Source organism: Lipotes vexillifer, unplaced genomic scaffold (genome assembly GCF_000442215.2).
Source record: "Lipotes vexillifer unplaced genomic scaffold, Lipotes_vexillifer_v1.1 scaffold150, whole genome shotgun sequence".
Taxonomy (NCBI): domain Eukaryota; kingdom Metazoa; phylum Chordata; class Mammalia; order Artiodactyla; family Lipotidae; genus Lipotes; species Lipotes vexillifer.
Genome location: NW_006792921.1, coordinates 565,130 through 589,021, shown reverse-complemented (window position 1 = coordinate 589,021; position 23,892 = coordinate 565,130). Strand labels below are relative to the sequence as shown.

Here is a 23,892-nt window from a genome sequence, read left to right as displayed (position 1 = left end):
CAGGAATGCTCAGGTTAAGAAGACAAGGAGAACACAGTCTCCCCACATAGGAAGTCCATGTATGGAATGTCAAACATAATCTACAATATTAGAAAACTTCATTCTATATGTCCAGATGGAAACCCTGCATAGAATAGCCTTACTAATTATTTTAAAAGTTTTAGAAATTTAGAAAGCCCAAAGAAGTCCTACCTCAGTGAGAGGAGCTATATCCTACCCAAAATGAAGAGATTATTTTAGGCTTTAACCTCACATTTCTTATTTGGAAGACTTTCTGGTTGTAAGAAACTTGAGGAACACGCAATATGTTCAAAGTGGTGAAAGAACATTCTAAATACATAAAATGACAACTGAATCCTGGTACTATTTTAGTCTTTTTCTCATTGCAATTTTCCTTATAGCAAGCATAAACACTAGACACAACTGGATATCCTTGCCAGCCCTTCAGTTCTAGCAGTTAAGGAGCTGGATACCATGTTTTGAGAACACTGGTAACAAAATGAACTAGAAATATGGTAATTTGTGTCTCTCATAAATGTTTAAAAGGTTACATAAAAATATTGTTTCAAATATTGCAGAAAGTTTTTACAAGTCCTTTTCTGTAATGACAGTTTTCTGCTTTAACAGAATTTCCTTCATATGCTTTGGTTTGATAAAATTGCATTAATGGTGTAGTTACATTAAGACTTAGTGAAAAGATTCACCCACTAGCCTGGCTACAGCTCATCTGCACTCATTTCAATAAATGTAGCCCTAGACAAAATTATCTGGGAATCAAGTTTGTCTTCATCTCCCCTCACTTCTGATTTCCACAGCTCTTTCCTTCCTTTCAGTGCCCTCCTTCCTATTCTTATCCCCAGCTTTTTCAATATGCTCAAACTTCCTTATTTCCCCCCAAATCAGCAAAGTCCTGAATACTGCTTCACATTTCTATTACTTGCCCCTTGGTTCTCTCACATTCTCTACTTCAAACATTTACTACCCTAGTCAGCAGATGATTTTGTCAGAAGGGAAAGAAAAAGAGGCTATCATTTATGATTTGCTGAAATTCCCCTCCACTTGTAGAATCAACTGTATCAGCACCATTCCTCTTTTTCCTCAAATCTCACAAGAAAATATGCCCCTAGTCCTCTACAGAGCTGCTGTCTGTGTGATGAATCAAGTCCCTCCCACCCACTGTAGGACCATGACCCATGGGTTATCCCTCTCCTGTAACTTCAGTATTTTTTCATTTGTAACGCCCACATTTTTAAAGTTTTAATAACTTCCTCATCTTTGAGTAATGATATTTTAAATCTCCATTTTGAACCCCATTTCACTTTTTAAAATTTATTTATTTAATTTATTTATTTTTGGCTGCACTGGGTGTTCGTTGCTGCGCGCAGGCTTTTCTCTAGTTGCGGCGAGCGGGGCCTACTCTTCATTGCCGTGTGCGGGCTTTTCACTGCGGTGGCTTCTCTTGTTGCGGAGCACGGGCTCTAGGTGCGCGTGCTTCAGTAGTTGTGGCTCGTGAGCTCTAAAGCTCAGGCTCAGTAGTTGTGGCGCACGGGCTTAGTTGCTCGGTGGCATGTGGGATCTTCCCGGACCAGGGCTAGAACCCCGTGTCCCCTGCACTGCCAGGGGGATTCTTAACCACTTGCACCACCAGGGAAGCCCCCCGTTTCACTTTTAAGTCACACCCTCCTCTCTCTCCTTTTGCCCATCACAGCTACTAAGCTTCTTTAAAGAGTAGTTCACCCTGGGCATCTTTTCTTCAGTTCTCCACCTTCCCCTTCCGCCTCCGCTATCTGGCTTCCCTAGCCACCGCTCTCCTCAAACTTCCTAACTATGTTTAGGAAAAAGCTAACTGAAAAATCAAGCACATATTCTGTCCACATTCTGCCTGAGGGCAGGCTGTCACTCCTGTTGGTGTTCCTCAGATCTTCATTCTTTTCCTGAATGATATTTACTTCTAGGGCTTCAACCAGTTTCTGTGTAAATATGATTTTCAAATCTTAGTTATAGCAGTCACTTTTCCCCAACTGCCTTCTTAATGTATTGTACTTTCCCCGGGAACCCCAAATATGGTGCCTTTAATTTACCATTTTCAAAACTAGTCACTCACCCTAACTAGAGATTCTAGCTCTTGTTATCATGACATCACCATCCACCCTTTCTCCAAAGCTTAAAATCTCAGAATCATCTGATTTTTAAAAATTCTCCCTAACCTATACATCAAATTCTCCTCCAAATCCTTCTCATCCTACTACAGAAAAGTCTCAAAACTTCATCCTCATCACAATTTCCAGCCTCTGACCTTTGGCTTAGAGTTTTTATCTTCTCTTGTCTAGACTATTTTAAAAGCCTCTTAACTGGTCTACTGATCTCTAATCTTTCCCGACCCTGGTCCTGGCTCCATGCTGTGTCCAGAAGCATCCTTGTTAAAGTACAGAGCTCATCCTGAGAAAAGCTAGATCTACAGAGTTTTTTTTTTTTTTTTAAACAGCTCAAATAGTGCTGTTCCTAATTTGCTCTCACAATGCAGTAGCCCTGCTTTTAGTACATTTTTACTGACCTAAGCACTAATTAATAAAGCAGTTTAAGGCTCCATTGATTTTTTAATAAGAAAATACGTAGTATTATAACTGAACCAACAGAATTGTCTGAAAGTGTTTTTATACAATAAGCACTAATAAACATGAAATATAACTATAGCATCACTGCCAGATTGTATTAAATATGCAAATTTGAATCTTTTTTAGTATCCCCCAAACCAGATTATTTTAGAGTAAATTTCATTGGTGGTTTTTTCAAGATAACACTTATTTTTTTACATGTACTTAGAAAAATACGTAGAATTCAAAACAGATCCAATGGTAAAGTGGTTTTTAAATTCAGCCATGATGGTGGTAATAGAAAAGTACATAATCTTAAGTAACTGACTCAAAATCCAACTCTCGTACCCCTGGCGGCTATCATTTTACTCTAAGCCACCACCATCTCTTGCTCATTTACTTCAGTAGTCACTCAATTGCTCTCTTGCTTTCACTCTAGTTCTCAACAATATTCTCCAGATTGGCTAGAACCATCATTTAAAACATAAACAGATTTTGTTGCTCTTGCGCTAAAACCGTCCAAAGGCTTCCCACTGCACTTAGAAAAACATCCGAACTCCTGACCATGACCTAACAGAGCCTTCATGACTTGGCACCCTGTGCGTCCCTCTGAGTTCATCTGCTACAACTCTCTCCCCGTGGTCTGCTCTAGTCACACTGGCCTTCCTTCTGTTCTTCAAACATGCCCAGTTTATTTCCCATTTCTCATCTCCCATCTTTACCATCTTCTGTTCTCTCTGCTTGAAATGATCTTCCCAGATACCGACATGCATATCCTTAATCTCTTTATTTTTGCTTCAGTATAAATGTCACCGCCCCAGAAAGTGAACCCTAACACCCAGTCTAAAGAAGCTCCTCTCCCTCACACACATCCTCAGTCATTCTCCCTCCTATCAGTTTTGTTTTCATCCTAGGGGTCATCTGAAAGTATCTTTGCTTGTTGTCTGTCTCCTTTGCTAGAAATTCACTCATTGTTCTGTCTCCTCCAGCACTGGACAGTGCCTTGACACACAGACAGCATTCAGATATTCATCGACCAATTAACAAATATATGCTAATGTCTCTCAAAGCTCTATCAAATAAGATATTTTCTTGCCTAATCTCTGTAAAGATATCCCACAGACACAATGAACTCAACATGCCCAAAACTCATCAAATTACTTCTTAAAGCTGGTCATCTTCCAGTATTCCCTATCTCAATTAATAGCACCCAGGTATACCTGTTCAATTTCCTTTATTCCTGCTACCTAATCTGCCACCAAGACCTTTCAATCTGTTGTCTTGCATATCTTACAAACACATCCCTTTTTCTTTATCTCCACTGTCACTTCCTTAGTTCATACTCTCATCCTCTCTCACCTTAACTTCTAACACCTTCTACTTATTTTTCTTACTTTATCTACCCCCAATACCACCATCGGAGTGAGCTTTCCAAAATACAAATATGACCATGTTTCCTCCTGGTTAAAATCATTCACTGGCTCCCCACCACCTATAAAATTCCAATTACTTAACATGGCATAAGGGCCATATGAGGCATAAGGACCTTATATTCCCCCCTTTAACTGTTCAAACATCCTCTCTTGCTCCCCCTTAAAGGGGCCCTTTTAATTCCAGCGACACCAAGCCATTTGCTATCCATAAACCTATTGCTTCATACTGCTGTGACTTTATCTTAATGGTCTCAAATGAAGCCTTTCCTGACCCATCCTAGAAGATATAGAACATACAGCACTTACTGAATAGTACAGTTGATCCTCATTATTCACGGATTCTGTATTTATGAATTCACCCACTTGTTAAAATTTACCTTAAGCCTCAAAGTCAATACTCACAGTGCTTTTGTTGTCATAAGCAGACACAGAGCAGCAAAAACAACATGCCCAGTGTGTGCATCCCCAGCTTAGGTCCAGTTAGGCAACACTGCACCTTGTTGTTTCAGCTCTCACACCAAAAACAAATATCCTTTTCATAGTTTATTTAGTGTCACATTTTTCAAACTTTTGTGCTTTTTCATGGTGATTTCACTGTCTGAAATGTCCCCCAAGCATAGTGCTTACCTGCTGTCCATTGTTCCTAAGCACAAAGAAGTAGGGTGATGTGCCTTACAGAGAAAATACAAGTGTCTGATGAGCTTCCTTCAGGCATGAAATTATAGGGCTGTTGGCTATTCAATGTTAATGAATCAACTATATACACACACACACACACACACACACACACACACACACACACATATATATATATATATATATATCAAGGTGTCTTTAAACAGAAACACACATAAAGCAAGGTTATGTATTGACCAGTTAATGAAAATGTGATCAGAGGCTTGTAGGAACCTAACCCTCTTTTAGCCTAGAAACAGTGGCTCAGTACTGCCTAATTCAGTTTTCACAGAGAACTTACAGAACAAAACTACCACAAAAATGAATAATGAGAAGTGACTGTATTTGCATTTACATGTCTATCTCTACCACAAAATTAGTGGGTTCTCTGAGGGCAGAAATGGCATCTTATTTATCTTTGAACTCTAATTTTTATTATTATGCCAAACATACTGCAGTTAACATTTATTGCATGTAATTAAAATATTGTAGTTTCTCACTGTTGTAATGTAATTTTGCCCTATATATTTAGACTTCATGGTAAGATCCCCACACTGCTCCCCACATCAGGAAGGCCTTGCTCAACAGCACAGTTAATGGCCTGAACTTCATCCTCCATCCCGGTCCTTTCACCTCTTTTATAGCCAAGCATCAAGCTCTTTAAGTTCAAACTTAAAAAAAAAAAAAAGTCACAGTTAAATGAAAAGGCATTTACAGACATTTATTTTTATTCAGGCCAGTTAGCATCGATGGGCTTAGACCTAAAAACTATGTGACAAGCTTCCAGACACAATGGAAGGCTGAGCACACATGGCTACACTGTCTCGCTCCTGAGGTCCCACTGACATGACAGAATCCATGCTTTTTAAAAAGAAAAGAACACCAACAGTACTAGAGGTGAGAAGGGAGAGAAATGAAAGATTAGAAACCGGAAATTTTAGGAAATACTAGAAGTCAGAAAGCTGGTGAAGAGGCTTGCATGCCTAGCAAAAAGATGGACTTGAAAATCTAAAGTAATTCTCTCACAAAATGCCTAGAAATGCTAACCAAAGTACCAAAAACAACCTCTCAAGTACAAGAGTAAGTCCTCAAGAAACTCCTCATGGGCCAACATGAAGAGGATAAAAACAAACTGGTAAGCATATGCTTGAGTCATGGCTGCATGGAGTGTTTGCAGATTTCAGTACCTAGTTCAGAAGCAGCAGTTTAGGCCTTGGCCTGTTCAGAAAGAAGAACTGCCAATTAGACCCCTCCATATAGATCAGGGATGTTACAGGACTAAGCCCCACCTGGTAAAAGAGTGGCCTGGCAAAGTTGTCCCTGTTGGCCAAGGAAGACAACGAGGAAATGAGCCTTTTTCAGCTTGAACTCTGTACTGGGGGCAAATACCACCTGAGAATTTGTAACCACAGCCTACTCTCAAAGATTCAGGGTTCCAATATACCTACCTAGTTCAGAAAACCCCAAGCTGAGAAATTACACAGGTGCCAAAGAAAACCCTTAGCAAATCTTCCCTGGAGGAATGTGTCCCCTAACCAGGCTGCACAGAATCGCTTGAATAAAACCCTGCCAAGCATGAGCTCACAAATCGAAAATAACAAAAAAAGCTCATGAGAAAAAAAAAAAAAAAAGATAGGTAATTGAAAACACAAGAGTAATACTATCATAAAGGAATGCAGGTAAGATTGAATAACTGTTGTAATCTAAGCCATCAGAGGTAAGCGCAGTTCTTCCCAAGTGGATTTTTTTCTGGGCCTCCCATGAGAAGTGCATGTGTGCTCAAATATTCTTCTTTTACAGTAGAGTCAATAGCTACTGGGTAAGGCTGAAAAAACAGACACATGTTTTCTAAGACACACAGTGTAATTTTAAAATTTACAAAACTCTCACCCAGGTTAAGTACCGCTCCCCTCCCCAGGAGCACTTGGAAGTGTGTGAGGGCATCTTTGATGCTCCAATTGCTGTAGAGAACAGGGGCGCTAAACTTTAAGTGGGGCTCAGCACAATCCCACAAGACAAAGCACAGTACTGCCAAAAATGCCAAAGAGCAATTGTTGAGAAACACTTTACTGATATGACTAAATCTGAAGCTATTATCAACGAATAACTCTATGAAGTGAAACTGGGAACAGAAAATTTGAAACTTTCATTGTACATCATCCTTCTGTACTATTTTAACTGTTTATCATTAATATTTTTAAAAAATTAAAAATAAATGTATATAAACAAGTAATGGGAGGGACAGCTGTCCTGACCATCAGTCAATATAAATCTCTCCTTTTAGATAAACTAGGTTGTTCAGCACACCAAGGATAAAAGCAGTGCATCAGACTACCCTACAATTCCTAGACTCAGAAGCAGTCTCTCCCAGCATTTAAATATTTCTTAGCCAAAGTATCTCCTGAATTAAAACAGACTTACTGATGTTGGTTGTGTGCTCACGCAGTGAGGATCCGAAACCTCTTTTGTGAGGCAGCAGCTGCAACTGTAGTGCTCTCCACGGCTGACAGAAGCCCAAGGAAGGAGTCAAGACTCAAAACAATAACTACGCACATTTGAAGTGGTGGGGTAGGATGGTTCTGTTGTGCAGCTCCAGAATATGTCGCTTAGCAAGCCAATGAAAGCCTCTTTTTAACAAGTGATCTATCGGTGAGGCAGATCAGTTTTAGATTGATGGAAGGTCAATTAATGAAACATTTGCACAGATGAAAATGGAAGATTAAGATATAAGTGATGTGTACTACAAGTAGACATAAAATATTTACTACAAAAAAAACCCCTACACCTACTCCAGAACTTCACTTCTCAAAGATGACAAATTTTCAACACACACACACACACACAATATGGACCCATCACATCCTGACTACTACATAATTTCTTTATACTTTTGCTTTCCCTCCCTATTCCTTTCCTGTACACAGAGTAGCTAGTACAGCTGACCCTTGAGCAATGGGGGTTGAATTGTGTGGGTCCACTTACACGTGGATATCTTTCAATAGTAAATACTACAGTACTACACGATCCATGGCTGGTTGAACCCACAGGTGTCAAGGAACCACAGATACAGAGGGCCAATGATAAATATCCAGACTATCAGCCCCTACACCCCACCACCCACCATGTTATTCAAGGGTCAACTGTACACACAGGCATACTGCACTTATATTTTACTAAATGGCCAATATGTTTAGATGAACATCAAATTGAGGTATGTTAAGGAAAAAAATAAACTGGTTCCTAATGTTTTTCACTTATCATTATGAAACCATTCTAATACCTTTTAAAATACCTTTTCATATGCAACTGTTTTATGTAGGGTTATCTTTATCTATAAGCAGAGATAAAATTATTCTAAAAGAAATAACTCCTAGATGGTTTTTCTAGGAGTTAAACATTTCATTTAAATGAACTTGTATAACAGAAAGATTACAACAGTTTCAAATATTGTCAGAAAAAAATTACCTTGCACGAAAATATTAGAATGGATACAAGTATCATCAGAAAAAAAAAAACCTGGACTCAAGAACTAGCTCAACCCAGACCTGGGACTTGAAGCACATGAAAAAGCCTTCTTACAAAAGAAAGTACTTAAGAAATCGCATCAAGAGGCCCTCAGAATTTGAAAATAGGGTGATCCCTCAAGAATTAAATTAGTAAAAGGAAACACAAGATACATAGTCCTAGCAGAAAAATGTCACCCTAAGAGAAGACAGATCGAAGTATTTGGAAATATTTGTCTAATCAAAGTATCCAAGATATAGCCGTAGGATAAGAACACAATAAAGAAAACAGTGACAATCAAGTGTATTGTAAGCTGTGGGAAGAAAGTGCATTAACAGAAGGCAATACCTGGTCAAAGCTAGAAAAAAAGGAAATAATAAATTGACCAGGTCTCTAAAATTCCCCGGGAAGAACTTGCCTACTCCATGTTCCAGGGTTTCTCAATCTTGGCATTACTGGCATTTTGGTCCCTTGTTATGGGGTACCGTCCTATGAATTGTTTAGTAGCATCCTAAGCACTAGATGCTAATAAGCACCTTTATCCAAACTGTGACAACCAAAAATCTTCAGATATTACCAAATATCCCGTGGGAAGCAAAACTGCCCCCCTTAAAGAATCAGTGGTATATTTTAGAATATACATTGATTATACTGAAATACAATATACACAATTACACAATATACACTGAAATACAATGCAAACCAAGCTAATAAAGTTTGACGTTTCTAGCATCAAAATCACCTCACTTTTCTTGATCACCCAGTAAATGTCTCAAAATAATTTGGCTTTCTAGAGAAAGTATCATCATGGTTGCAAGAGGTATTTACTAAATGTTTTTTTGATAAATTAAAAAAAAAAGTCAGAGAGAAAGGCCCATGACCATTCTTTATATATGCCTTCTGATAATAAAAATCAAATCACATACTTCTCATATTTCCCCACAACTTCTAACACTGTTTTGTTTTTCAGGCATTTGAATGCTTTTAAAATTTAATATTCCTGGTTTAATATTCTTATCATCTTCATCAGTACTATCAGTGTCTTGCTTTTCTAAGTTTCCCTTTTTCCTAATTTTTAGTTTCTCTGTCCCTCCCCTCCAGGACAACACGCACACAGCGCCTCCACCATCATTACGGTAAATACCCTTCCTTTGAAAGTTAACAGTATATCATGCTGCTCCAAATATAATTTGACTTACTAATTAATACTCAGGTAAGTGGTCTCAAAAGAACTTTTCTATCCTTTAATAAAAAGGGTCAAATATAGTTGAGAACAGCCTGTTTAAATCTAAGGAATGTAACAACTTACTTAAAAATAAGAACCTATATCCCCATATCCCCTCCCTCTTGCATCTCCCTCCCACCCTCCCTATCCCACCCCTCTAGGTGGTCACAAAGCACTGAGATGATCTCCCTGTGTGATGCAGCTGCTTCCCACTAGCTATCTATCTTACATTTGGCAGTGTATATATGTCAATGCTGCTCTCTCACTTTGTCCCAGCTTAGCCTTCCCTCTCCCCATGTCCTCAGGTCCATTCTCTATGTCTGTGTCTTTATTCCTTTCCTGTCACTAGGTTCATGAGAACCTTTTTTTTTTTTTTTTTTAGATTCCATATATATGTGTTAGCATATGGTATTTGTTTTTCTATTTCTGACTTACTTCACTCTGTATGACAGACTCTAGGTCCATCCACCTAACTACAAATAACTCAGTTTTGTTTCTTTTTATGGCTGAGTAGTATTCTGTTGTATACATGTGCCACATCTTCTTTATCCATTCATCTGTCAGTGGACACTTAGGTTGATATATGTATACATACAGCTGATTCACTTTGTTATATGGAAGAAACTAATACAACATTGTAATGCAATTACACTCCAATAAAGATGTTTAAAAAAAAGAAAAAAAGAAAAAAAAAGAACCTAAATGAACCTTTAAAACAAGAACAGGGCTTATCTTGGGAAAAGATCCCCAAACCCTGAAAATCCAGGGACTGTCCTTTGCCTAGGAATCCCTTGAAAACTACCTTGAAAAATACCTCTATATTTCATTTGATCAGCCACAGTGAATTCACAATTTCCCTGTATTCATCTTATACTCCCCATTCTCTCTGCCACCTGTCTTCCAAGCTCTCGCTGCTTCACCTTTAAATTACCACTGCCAAGTCTTCTACTACTATTCTCTTCTTTGCTGTAATCCACTCAGCATAAGCCTATCACACAGATCACGTTAAAACATCATTTTAATGACAATACTGCATTAGAAAAAGAGGACTTTCTGCCATCTGGAAATGCTTAAATTTCTCTTTTAAAAATCTAGCCTGGGGCTTCCCTGGTGGCGCAGTAGTTGAGAGTCCGCCTGCCGATGCAGGGGACACGGGTTCGTGCCGGTCCGGTAAGATCCCACATGCCGCGGAGTGGCTGGGCCCGTAAGCCATGGCCGCTGAGCCTGCGCGTCCAGAGCCTGTGCTCCGCAACGGGAGAGACCACAACAGTGACCCAAAAAAAAAAAAAAAAAAAAAAACTAGCCTTCCATCTATCCAACTGAACTCCTCTATTCTCTAATACAAACTCTGTCCTGACTACATTGATCTTTTTACTTCCTATACCTACAACCACATTATCTCATTCCCACCCAAATGCCTTCATTCATGTTACCTCACCCAACAATATTCTTTTTTTCTTGGCTATTCAATACCTGATCAATTGATGGCCCCTTTCTTGCTTTTTTTTTTTTTTTGCGGTACGCGGGCCTCTCCCGTTGCGGATCACGGGCCCAGCCGCTCCGCGGCATGTGGGATCCTCCCGGACCAGGGCACGAACCCGTGTGCACTGCATTGGCAGGCGGACTCTCAACCACTGCGCCACCAAGGAAGCCCCCCTTCTTGCTTTTTTACAATCAAAGTTTTAGAGCTAAAAGCATCTTAGGACATATCTCAAAAATTAATCCAATCAAATGAGCAGCAAGTCCCTCCCTACAGATAAAAATTTCTTAAACTATCTCAAAACTTAGTCTGCTGCACATGATAAACCACTACTTATATGCTAATTCCTGAGGTTTCCTAATTTGCTCAATAATAAATATCAAGCATTGCCTAAAATCATGGGACAATGCTTGGCTGAGGGGACACAAAGACCATTTCTTCCCTCAAACAGCGATATAAAGTAACCTTTATATTATGTGAAATTCCAGTATATACATATATACACAGATTTACTTTTGGTAATGATTTCTGCTTGAGTGTAACAAATTCTAAGCTGTTGTTTCTGGAGATATTTTGGAAGAGAGGGAACTGCAGGTTTGGAAGGGAAATAAAGAGATGGCAGAGTAGAAGATATTTGCTGGGCACTCCTAAAAGAGATAGAAACAGAGACAAAACAAATTTCCAGCCTTTGATCTAGAATCACAGTCTGTTGGGAAGGAGAGAACAGAGATGAGAATGGAAGGACAATCAGAGCCAAGTCAGTGTCCCACTATATCACGTTCTGACATGAACTGGCATGAAGTTACCACAGACCGAAAGGAACTATAAATACCCACTTGGCTATATAGCTAGCTGAGTTAAATAAAGGTTACTAAAAGCTTATTCTTTTACCTCAAATATCCAAGTTATGCTATCTCTAAAACAACAGTTAGAAACAGAAGTTGAAGTTAGTAACCTTTAAGTGAAAATAAGAAAGGCTCTGAATAAGATGTCCTAAAAAATGCTTCTTAGGATTTATGAAGCATTTCCTGTCCCCCCCCTACCCCAAGACTGGAAATCCTGAAACATTTCTTTCAAGGAAGTAGTGGTAAATGGAAACTAGTTGTACAGTACCCGGGATCTCCAAACAGAATTGCATAAAATGTCATCGATAATTTGTTTGATATATTTAATGTTTTAACTGGGAGGACATTAAAAGTTTATAAGGTTTTTAAGGGTTCATTCACAATCTCAGACTCCTTAATCCTATTTCCCCCACAACAGTTTAAATTCCTTCAGGGAAAATTTCTCTGCCTTGGGTTTCTCAAGAACCCAGTGCTAAGGATGGCAAGCGCATACTGTGATGGCTTTGCCCATGTGCCTCCCAGGGTGTTCCAACCTTCTTAAAAACGTGGTTTAATTTTTTTTCATTTACCCCCCATTCCAAAATACTAGTTTAAAAAAGAAAATTAAAAACATCTGAATCGGGCTTCCCTGGTGGCACAGTGGTTGAGAGTCCGCCTGTCAATGCAGGGGACACGGGTTCATGCCCCGGTCCAGGAAGATCCCACATGCCGCGGAATGGCTGGGCCCGTGAGCCATGGCCGCTGAGCCTGCGCGCCCGGAGCCCGTGCTCCACAACGGGAGAGGCCACAGCAGTGAGAGGCCCGCGTACCACAAAAAAACAGAAAACAAAAAAACAAAAAAAACATCTGAATCAACTTACATAAAATTACGCATGACCATCATTACTTTCTAAAATAAGCAACTTCAATGAATGTAATTTCTTTAACTCAGCTACCCAAGTTTCTTATACCAAAGTCCCAGACAGGATATTTAATAGATGAATAAAAAGGCAAATAGTTTTATGTAAAATGAAACTTCCTGTAAAACATTTTATTGTATGTATATAAAAATACACATTCAAGGTAAAAAAGACAAATCCACTTGAAGACAGCAACACTCATTCCAAATACTAAAGAATTCCTATTATATGATAAATGGACCATTATGAACATATTATAAGTATGGTCATTTTCTTCATTCCAAACAAAGTGCTACATTTTCAAACACTACTTACTTCTATAGATTTTAGGGGGAAAGCAAGAGGAAAACTCAGGATTGTGTGAATTTTATAAAAATTTTAGATTACGTTGGAAGGAATTTTTGAGGTTACATAGTCATCTTTCCACCCAATATTTAACTTGCCTTTGTAAACACACTGAAATGTCATATAAAAATAAGACTATTAACTTTAGTCAACAGCACATAACTTACTGGACTACTTTAAAAGCAAAGTTCTTTTAAAAAATATTTACTAACAGACATAGCTCTTACACTGGAAAGAAAAAAGTGAAAGTATGAATCAAGCAAAGGCACTGAAGACATATTTGTTCAACAAATATTATCTACTGTACACGTAACACTGTACCAAACAGTAAGAGAAGAAAAGGATACTGATATTTACTGGACCAGACTCTGCGCTAGACACTTTACATATATTATCCAATTAAAATCTTACACCAACCCTATAAAGTAGATGTTATAATCCCTATTTTAGAGATAAGGTATACTGAGTTTAGTAGTAACACCAGAATCTCTGCCAGCAAGTGTATTGTTTATACCACACAGAGCTCTGTGTCCTGAACAAAGTAAAAGAGCTGGAAGTTGGAAAAACTGGAATTACAACCCATATCGCTAACTATCTTGCCTTACTGAGTAAAAAAATAATAAAGTACCCAGTTTCAAGAAACTGTATCATTTCACTATATAAGAAACAGTGAAAATGTTTTGCTAGTAAGCAAAACCCCAAATAATATTTGTTACAGTTAATGAAAAGTAACTCAAGCCTTAAGATGGTAACAGCAATAAAGTAATTTATAAACTGTCATTATAGTATTAAAATTTTCTAAAACTTCCAAAAATCTGGAAGTAACGGTGACATTAGCTCTCACCGTATCACCAGATGAGAAGCTATTTAAATGAGCTGCAACTGGAAGACGAACTTGCAATATCTTAGAGAGCCATTCTTTTCTGCACAAAATTGGATTTCTTTATACACATACACATGTGCATGCACACACACATTATATATATATATATATATATATATATATATACACACACACACACATATATATATACAAGACCATGAGAGTTATATTATTCTTCATATGAAAACCAAGTTGAATGCTTTGGAAAGACCCAAAGAAAGCAAGTGACAAAACAAGAAAAACAAATCCAAATTGTTGTATAATTAAGTGTAAGCAAGACAGCTATAAACAATCCAGGAGTCACAAAACACTACAAGGATCCTACACTCAGATTCCTTCACAAACTTTTAAGTTTTTGCTCCTAAGTTAGGATCACTGATAATACAAAGTTTATATAAGAATGTTGACCCAGAGCTCCAGTCAAAAGATATCGATGTCTTAGTCCTTGGAACCTGTGAATGTTACATTATTTGCAAAAGGGATCTTTGTAGCTGTGATTAAGGATCCTGTGATGGGGAGATTATCCTGGAACAATAGGGGGGCCTCACATGTGTCCTTATAAGAGAGAGGCAAGGAGAGAGTTCTCCTTCTCTCCCACACAGGAAAATGTGATGAGAAGAACAGAGCTGAGGGAGATTTGCAATTCTGCCCTTGAAGACTGGAGTGATGCACCCACAAGCCAAGGAATTCTGGCACCACCAGCAACTGTAGAAGAAGCAAGGGACATAGTCTTTTCTTGAGCTTTTGCAGGGAGCACCCTGTTTTGGCCCAATGATACTGATTTCAGAGGTCTGGCCTCCAAAACTGTGAGAGAATAAACTTCTTTTTTTGAGCCACCAAGTTTGTGGCAATTTGTTACAGCAGCCACAGGAAACTAACTCAATCAGAAAAGGGTTTTTGATTTTTAAAAAACTGTTGATGAGCAAATGAGATAATGTGTGGAGAACACTTAGCAAAGCTCCTGAAACATAGTAAGCATTCAAATATATTGTTGACGCCATTATTGATACTAAGCCAACTCTGTCTAAGCTCCAAGCTCTTGGTAGTAAGAGGAAAAAATAAGGATGTTCAAACAGTAAAACAGGGGAATACATACACAAGACTCAGGAGTGAAAACACATGAATCAGCCCCTCATATGATGTGTACCTACCAGCTATGTCAGTGTTACATTTTAATTTGTCCTATACTGAAAAGATAAATGGTGGATGAGGCCAGCCAAAGACAGCTTCTTGGGGGAGGCAAGCTTAAACATTTATTAGCAGAGAAGAAACAAGGGGGCAAAGAAGGGGAAAGCATGAAAGTGAGCAAAGCAATCGAAATCAATTAGATGCTTGTAGAGCTATCAATCTGGCTTAAAGTAGAGACCAAGGTGAGACAGACCTTCTTGAGGTTAGTTATCTAAATGGTAAAGGACCATAAAAGCTATGCTGACTGATTCAGTCGTTAAAAAGAATATTTTATAGGATGTCTTATTTTACAAATATTGGCTCTTGAGGGTTTAAAAAATATAAACATGCTCTGGCCCCACTCCAGACCTACTAAGTTAGAATCCTTTGGTGTGGGATAACTCTAAAGGATTCTGATACCCACTCAGGTAGAGAACCCCTGTATCAGAGCCAATTCATGGCAAAAGACCTACAGAATTAAAGTCTCATGAAGGATATAATGTACCCTCAAAGTATGCATTCAACTAAATCAACAGCATTTTCCTAGGTTAAAACTTCTCCCAAGATGTAGCCCCTCTGGGTTCCACCACAGACTTTCTATAAATCCCTCACTCTTTACTTTTCCTTTCCTAAGCATGTGGCCCTGATCTGCTCAGTCATCTTCCTCATGCTTTCTCACGAATTTTTCTAGAAAAGGTCCATGAATTTCAGCTGCCCTCCCCCATCTTTCCACATTTTTCCCACCCAACGAAGATCTAACAATATTTCATAGAACAAAGTAATCATGTAAAAGTTCCATTAATATATTATATAATAGACTTATAAAAGTGTTCTATGACCATTTATTGTAATAAAATCTGAAGTACACATATTAGGTGAAATTATAAATCATTTTTTACAAAAGATTTCCAAAAGCATAAAATTATGAAGTGGCTATAAAAAGCCAATAAGCTAAAACCTGTTCACTTCAATCTTTACTTAAGTGTTACTAAGTAACTAACAAAGTACAAGGCTCTGAAAAGATACAAAGTATATGGAAATCTCAGTGATTTAGACACAAACTTCACCAGTACTAGAGTAGAAGAAAAGGAGATCTGGGAAGGGGAACTGAATATGATCCTTAAAAAAAAAAATCTCCTTTGTGTGTGTGTTGGGGGGCGGAGTGTGTGTGTGTGGAATTTTTTTTTTTTTTTTTTTTTGGGGCACGGGGCCCCCCCCCTGCCATGGCCTCCCCCGCCATGGAGCATTTTTTTTGCGGTATGCGGGCCTCTCACTGTTGTGGCCTCTCCGGTTGTGGAGCACAGGCTCCGGACGCGCAGGCTCAGCGGCCATGGCTCACAGGCCGAGCCGCTCCGCGGCATGTGGGATCTTCCCGGACCGGGGCACAATCCCGTGTCCCCTGCATCCAGGGAAGCCCTTTTTTTTTTTAGAATCTTGCTGGCTTTACCTTAGCCTGGGTTTATTTCATGAGTAAAGCCAAAAATAAAGCAACACAAGTTAGTGTTCAGGTAAATAAGTTAGTTCTTTCCTCTCCCATAAAAAGCTACACCAATTTATACATATTCCCAGGTAGTTCTTTTTACCTTAGTAATCTTCAGAAATTTCAATCACATCAAATTCTATTGATATATACTTCCACCAGCAATGCATGAGAACATCTGTTAGTCTCTCTCCTCTTCAAAAGTACTATCAGAGGGGCTTCCCTCGTGGCGCAGTGGTTGAGAGTCCGCCTGCTGATGCAGGGGACACGGATTCGTGCCCGGGTCCGGGAAGATTCCACATGCAGCGGAGTGGCTGGGCCTGTGAGCCATGGCCGCTGAGCCTGCGCGTCCGGAGCCTGTGCTCCGCAACGGGAGAGGCCACAACAGTGAGAGGCCCGTGTACAGCCAAAAAAAAAAGTACTATCAGATAACCAACAAGGACCTACTGTATAGCACAGGGAACTCTGCTCAATACTCTTTAATAACCTAAATGGGAAAAGAATTTGATAAGGGATACATGTATATGTATAACTGAATCTGTGTACACCTGAAACTAACACATTGTTAATCAACTATACTCCGATATAAAATAAAAAAATTTTAAATGTACTATCAAACTTTTTTGATCTGTCAATCTAATAGGTGAAAATAGTATCTCATAGTTTAAATTTTTGATATATTTATTGTGTGTGAGGTTGAATATCTTGATATATATGTTTAAGAACGATCTGAATTTCCTTTTCTGTGAATTATCCGTTCGTGATCTTTGCCCACTTTATGGCTGGTCTTTTTCTTATCAAGTTGCAGGTACTCTTCATATATTCATCATGCCACTTTGTTTCTTTCCTTCATGTATATATTATCCTCAACCAAATGGTAAATTCCTTCCATAAAAGGACATTTCTTTTATATAAAGCCAGGACAGTGCTTTTCAAATCTTCCAACTACATATAGCAGCAAAATTTAAAAGAGGGGAAACCAGCCTTTTGCGGGGGGTGGTCAAGGGTGAAAATGAATTATTACTGTGGCACCTATTTGGGTTGACTGCCCAATCCTATTTCACATGATTACAGCAAGTACAAGCAAGTTCTAATAACATGGTATAGTTTGTTGAACAGGGGAGGGATGGGTGCTGGATGAATCTGTTTCCTGTTGTCTGGGCTGGTGCAAGGAACATTTAGGAGCTGCTGGTCGCCATCTATTACGAGGACTAGGAAGTGGTCCTCTACAGCATTATAAGATGTGAAGCAAGTGCACAGTGAAGAGTAAAGAGAAGAGATGAAGTGTATCCTGCTGGCACGGGAGTCCCAGAGTCCGAACCCTTGGATTCCTTTAGGCACTCCTGCATCTTTACAGTGTATCTCACTTTTTGTTCATACCAGTTAGAATGGATTTCTATTACTTACAGCCAAAAGTGGCCTACTTCCTATAACTATCATCTACTCAAATCATTTCATAAAGGAACATTTTAACACCAAAGCCTCAGGAGGGATAGAACCTCAAATTTAAAAAAAAAAAGATTTATGTTTAATGACAGCTGTGTGTCAGGAACAAGTCTAAGTTCTTGGCATATACTGTTAAACAAGAGAAAAAAATCACTGTTCTAATGGACCTTGCATTATAGTGAGAGTATACGATAATAAAATAAAAATACAATTTCAGATATGATAAACAGTTTGCAGAAAAAAATGTAAGTAATGGGATACAGGGAAATGAGGATGGTGCCATTCTGACAGGGTGGTTAGATAATAATGCTCATCTGAGAACGTAACTGAACTGAAACCTGAAATGATGAGGAGCCAGTTGTGTCATGCTTTAGGATGAGAATTCCAGGCAGAGGGAACAGACCTAAGTCAGGAACAAGCCATGACATTTCTGAGGGAAAAAAAGAAGGGCAGTGTAGGTGGAATATAGCGGACAAGGGGGAATGATAAAGAAGTGGTAATGGAGTAATTGATCTAAGAGGAAAAAGTGTAAGTTGGTAAAGTAAGTAGGAATCAGACCATGTACAGGAACTAGTAGGCAGAGGAAAGGATCTGAAAATAACTTCAGCTTTATGAAAAACTCACTACATTGTCTTTAATTCTCATTTTGCTTTGCATCAGTGATAACTTTACTGACCTTTAGAAACTACTACCCCAAGTATTAAACACAATGTTGAGGTTAGCTAGGAATGTGCATTTCCTAAGCAGAAAATATCTCTTCTGGAGGATTATGAAATGTTTTAAGAAAAAAATGCAAAGCCATCTTAAAAAAGAAGAAACTAGGAAAGATGGTAGAAACTACTTCAAATTCTGTACTACTTATTATACTGTGAATGAATCTATATACTATGATCAAGATTGCACAAAGGTCTTAAAGAACTTAAAAACTTAAGTCCTTTCGAAACTACTATAAAAATAACATCCTTTGCTGAGTTCACTATTATTGAATTGGACGTTAACAAAGTTAAATATTGTCAGAAGAGAAAACTGGAAACTAGACTTCTTTGACTTTATTGTACCTCTTGAGAATAGCTACAACTTAATGGTCGACAAAGTTGTGGGTTTCGATCTTATCTCTATTACTATGATAAAGGAAGAACTTCCCCTATGTGATAAAAATTAGGTACAAAGGATGCTTCAATATCTTTTCCTCTGAAAGCTTTTTAAATTAGGAGAACAATCAACTTTAAGAGGTTTGGATACAGTACAGCTCACAAAAGATGGTGTTCTCTCCAGATCTTTCCAGACAACTAATATCTATATATGCAAAGCAAGTAATTAAACCTGCACTGCTTCTAAGATTAATATCAGTAAAGTCAGATCTTTGAAAGCTCTAATGTATTCATGAATCTCATCTTTCACTATGTTAGATATTTAGTTAGCCCACGTAACCAAAAAGTAGACTGTTAATAACACAATCTATAAAGAGAGGTACTTTTTGAGTGTGGTGTGAGTTAAAGAAATAAAAGTCATTTAGACACCTTGATCAAGACTTGATTCTGAGGGCATCCTCCTCAACATATTTCCAGCAGTTTGGCAAAGTGCTCAGGGATGATTAGTAGCAGTGTATGGGAGGGAGGGATACGGTCAACCTAAATTGTAAAGTCTCCCCCCAGTGGTCTCACATACAAATAACAGGAAGAGTTGGGAAATGATCGCAGCTTCTGTGAGACTGACCAAAAGTAATCTATGCAGAATCTGGTAACTACAATGAAGAAATCAAATCTTTAATTCAATACTAGCACCATATCAGTGAAGAGACCTCATATGCTTTTCTGCTCTTATGATATCATAAATGTGAACACTAGTTTTGGAAGGAAAGAATCTATAGGTTCTTTTTTCTCAGTACAATTTTTTAGGAATAATTTAATGATATCCTCAGCCCAGTATTTGTTTTATCTAATGGGCAGGTGTTCATTCTTCCAGAAATAAATACGAGCACATCCCTTGCAAGTTAACTACATCTACCTGAAGTGATGTTCTGATACAAATTTAGTCACTTACCAAATGAACCACCTTGTTAAAATTATAACCAGTGCTAAAAACCTAATGTCTAATTTGCAAGACACTCTTTTTAAAAAACCACCTAGAACTAGGTAATTTATAATACAGCGAGTGACATAAAAAGTACAAATGGCTCCTCTTGCCTCTTTTAATATTTATTTTCTTGGTGTTTTTATAATTAGGTAGCCTTTGACTGGCACTAACCCTGTATTATTTGTAACTTGCAATAATTTTCTGATGTTACTTTTAACAAAGCTTGGATGTCAAAAAAGTGAAGGGCATTTAAAATCTCAGTTGTCTTCTGCTCACCATCTATTATCAAATGGTAAAGTATATAAAGGGATGGTAAATACTCAAACAACTTCAGTTTTAAAAGCAGAATATAGATAACATACACAGAGTCTCACAATTACGATTTTCTTGGTTATCCCAAGCTAAAAAGAGTGGGTGGGGGGAGGAGGAAGAGAGGCAGGCTGTGTGGTCTTCTGGAACAATTTCAGCCTTAAATGAGACTCAGGAAAAATGCAAACTGCTCCCATGAATGTTTAAGAAAAATATGATTCGTTTAAAAAAAAATCCAACAGTTGGCCTACAGAACAACAAAAAATGACGCTGTCTTATATAGAGCTACCAGACTTGCTTAAGCCCCTAATTTTTCTAGTGTTCATTTAATTTAGAATGTAAAAAAAAGAAAAAATTCATTTTGAAATTCCAAGTGGAAAAGCAACTGAGTGGCATCAATTAGAAATCACAGCAACCCCGGAATTTTTTTTTTTTTTTTTTTTTTTTTGCATAAAGATATTTAGTGTGCAATCTCTATAGGACAAAAACAGAGCTATTAAAAATGTTGCCACTTGTATATTATGTAACCCTAGTCTAAACTAAAAGAAGCATAGACCTTAAAGAGTAATACATTGTGCAAACGTCTATTTAAACACGAATTTAAATACATGATAGATTTCAGATACAGATGACCTCAAAATGACACAACCCACAGAAGTTCTTTGTTTACTGTAATCAGGCCTCAGAAGACATGACTATAATCAGGCCTGATACAATAATACCGTGAGGTCTGTTGTTACACCTGCGTACTGCAACTATCTCCGCATTGGGTAACAGCGTGTTACCTCTCCTAAAATATTCGGCATACGGAAGTTTCCCAACGACCATCTGAAAGATTTCACTGGAAGGAATGGCTGCTAAACCAAACTCCCATTGCAGAGCGATTTTAACGCACCTCCACTGTTCCGAGCCATATAACAAGAAGACCAAGTCAGGAAGCACAAAGTAAAATTCCAACCATCCCCAAAGGCATGGAGAAATAGTAAAACGTGGCTAGCTTGACCTTAACCGGCTGTTTATAAGTAATGCGGAGAATTTTCTGAGCTTCCCCATCAGCCTTCAATTACCTTCCTCGCCTGCCCCCCTCCCCCTTTTACGTGCCCCAACTGATGGAAGTTGAATGGATGTAATCTCGAGCCGTAATCCAAGGAACTGGGGAGATTGAGACTAAACTCCCAAGAAAGTGTTAAAAAGTCCTTCTGCCAAAACACCCACCAACCAATCCACATCCTGTCATCACGCCGACCGTAAGATCCCTCCATCGACTCGCTCCTGGCCCTCCACCCCGCCAAAAAAAAAAAAAAAAAAAAACAAACCCAAAAAACCACAAACAAAAAAAGCCAGCACCTTTCTGGTTCCAGACCAACGTACTCAGAATCGGAAAGCACTGCCTCAGCCGCAAACGCCTCCGGAGCAGCGTGTGCTCGGCCCAAAACCACTCTGGCCAAACAACTGGAGTCTCGTGCCTCGGAAGTGGCAGCAGAACTCGCCGAAAGCCTCCTCCCCCAAGAACTCGGAGCTCGAGAGGCAGCCAGAGGCCGGCGGAGTCGCCCCCACTGGGCACCGACTCCGAAGGTGTCAGTCACGGCAACCGCCATCCCCGGCGCAGCTCTCCATTCATGCTTTAACGCCACTCTCGCCGCAGAGGGTGCAGGCGCCCGCGCCCGGCTCTCGGAGGGGGCCCCGCGCCCCCAGCCCCAGCCCTGCCCACGCCCGGGCCGCGCCGGGGAGCGCGGGCGGAGAGCGGGGCGCGGCAGCCGGCAGCATGGGCCAGACACGTTGCCGCGCTCGGCCGGCCAGCCCGCACGGCCGCAGCCCGGGAACCTGGGGCCCCGCAGAGCGCGCCCTTCCCGCGCGAGACGAGCTGAACAGCCCCCGCCGCCCGCCCCCCGCGCGGGGGGGCCGGGGGGGGGGGGCGGGCCGGGGTCCCCGCGTGGCGCGAAGCCGCAAGCAACAGGGCGCCCCCCGGCCAGCTCGGCGCGCGGCGAGACCGTTACCCGACAGACGTGGGGGCCCCGGCAACTCACCGGCTCGCACCTCGGCTTCCTCCGCGCCGCCGCCGCTCCCCTCCTCCCGCCGCCGCTGCTCTTCCTCAGCCGCAGACGCCGCCGAGCAGCCCCATCTACAAACTCGGGACTCGTAGTTGGGAACTGGAAATGCGGCTCTCACTCCCCTCCACCTCCCTCTCTCTCCGCCCCCTCCGTCGCTCTCCACTCCGCCCAGCTCAGGTCGCCGGCGCCGCCGCCACCACCGCGCGCGCGGCCAGGCTCCCCTCAGCCGCCCTTCTCCTCCGCCTCCGCCAAAGCCTCCTCCTCCTCCCCCTCCCGCTCCTGCCGCCGCCGCCGCCGCCGCCGCCGCCGCGGCGCGCTCCCTCCCGGCCTCGCGCGTGCGCCGGACGCCTGGGAGTGCGCGCTCGGGAGCGAGGAGGCGCCGCCGCCTCGGCTTGGCGACCAGGTGGAGCCCCCTCCGAGCGCCCGCAGACGGCGGCGTCCCGGCCAGATTCGCCGCCCGCGCCCCGCCGCCTCTCCTGGGTCTCCCCGGTCCTGGTCCCGAGCCGCGCCCGCGAGAGGGTCACCGCGCCGGGTCTTCCAGACCGAAATTGCCGTTGTCATTCAGCATTTATTGATGAGCAAGATACTCCCCCCCCCCGGGCGTTTTCGAAAGAGGCTCCTCCCGGCCCTTACCAAGAGTTACGTTCTAAGAGCCCAGCAGTCGTGGGGCACAAAGAATAAATAGACTTCGAAGAAAAGCCTCTGAAAATCTCCCCCCTCCCCCTTCACACTCACACCCCTGGTTCTGACGTGTATTTGGCAGGTTCTATAGCTCTGACGATGTCCTTCACGAATTTTCTCCCGAAGGCCCAACCCGGCTGATTCACACGCTAGGAAATGGATGGACACTAGCTCTTTTCATAGCCCTGGGTCTCCCGTGGAACTCCCGGGGCCGGCTTTGCTGGACACTCCCAGGACACCAGTTGTTCAGATACTCCCAAACATCTGGCCTTCCCAGACTTCGGAAGTGGGGACTGCCATCATTTCCACCTCGACTCTGCCGAGAGCTTGGTGACCTGGGATGAGTGACCAGGTGTACAGATTTAATTTTTCAGTTGAAAGAAACTGAGCAATGCAGTGCAGCAGAGGCTCTGGCTAGAAGAACACAGCAAGACAATCAGAGAACTTACGATTCCCTTAACATCTACCTAATCCCAAGAGATCTGTGACCCCTCAGACCTGTGATAGGGGCTTTTAGCAAAGCTGTTTTTCCGAAAACTGAAGAAACTATGAACGTGTTCTTTACATTTTACAAAATGTATACTGCAGTCTTTTCAAACCGTGAATGTAGAAAGTGCAAGTAAAACTTGACATGAGAGGAACATCACGTCAGGTGGCTTCCTCTATGCAGCCTTTCCTGGCTTCTCTTGCGCACAGTTGCACTGTTTTGCACAAACCAGGCATTTGATAAATGTTTGCAACATGGCCCTTTGGATTCAGAGACGGAGTTTCAAGCTGTACTGTGTCCGTCCCCACCCCC

The 23,892-nt window shown here is 40.8% G+C and overlaps 1 protein-coding gene across 1 annotated transcript in view; it reads right to left on the bottom strand.

Annotated features, from left to right (window-relative positions):
• Positions 1-22,584, bottom strand: part of PALS2 (protein associated with LIN7 2, MAGUK p55 family member) — a 104,107-nt gene extending 81,523 nt beyond the window's left edge. Inside the window, exon 1 of the mRNA XM_007466062.1 lies at positions 22,389-22,584. The gene's annotated coding sequence lies outside the window, so the exon portion shown is untranslated. The remainder of the gene's footprint in view (positions 1-22,388) is intronic.
• Between the last annotated feature and the right edge of the window lie 1,308 nt (positions 22,585-23,892).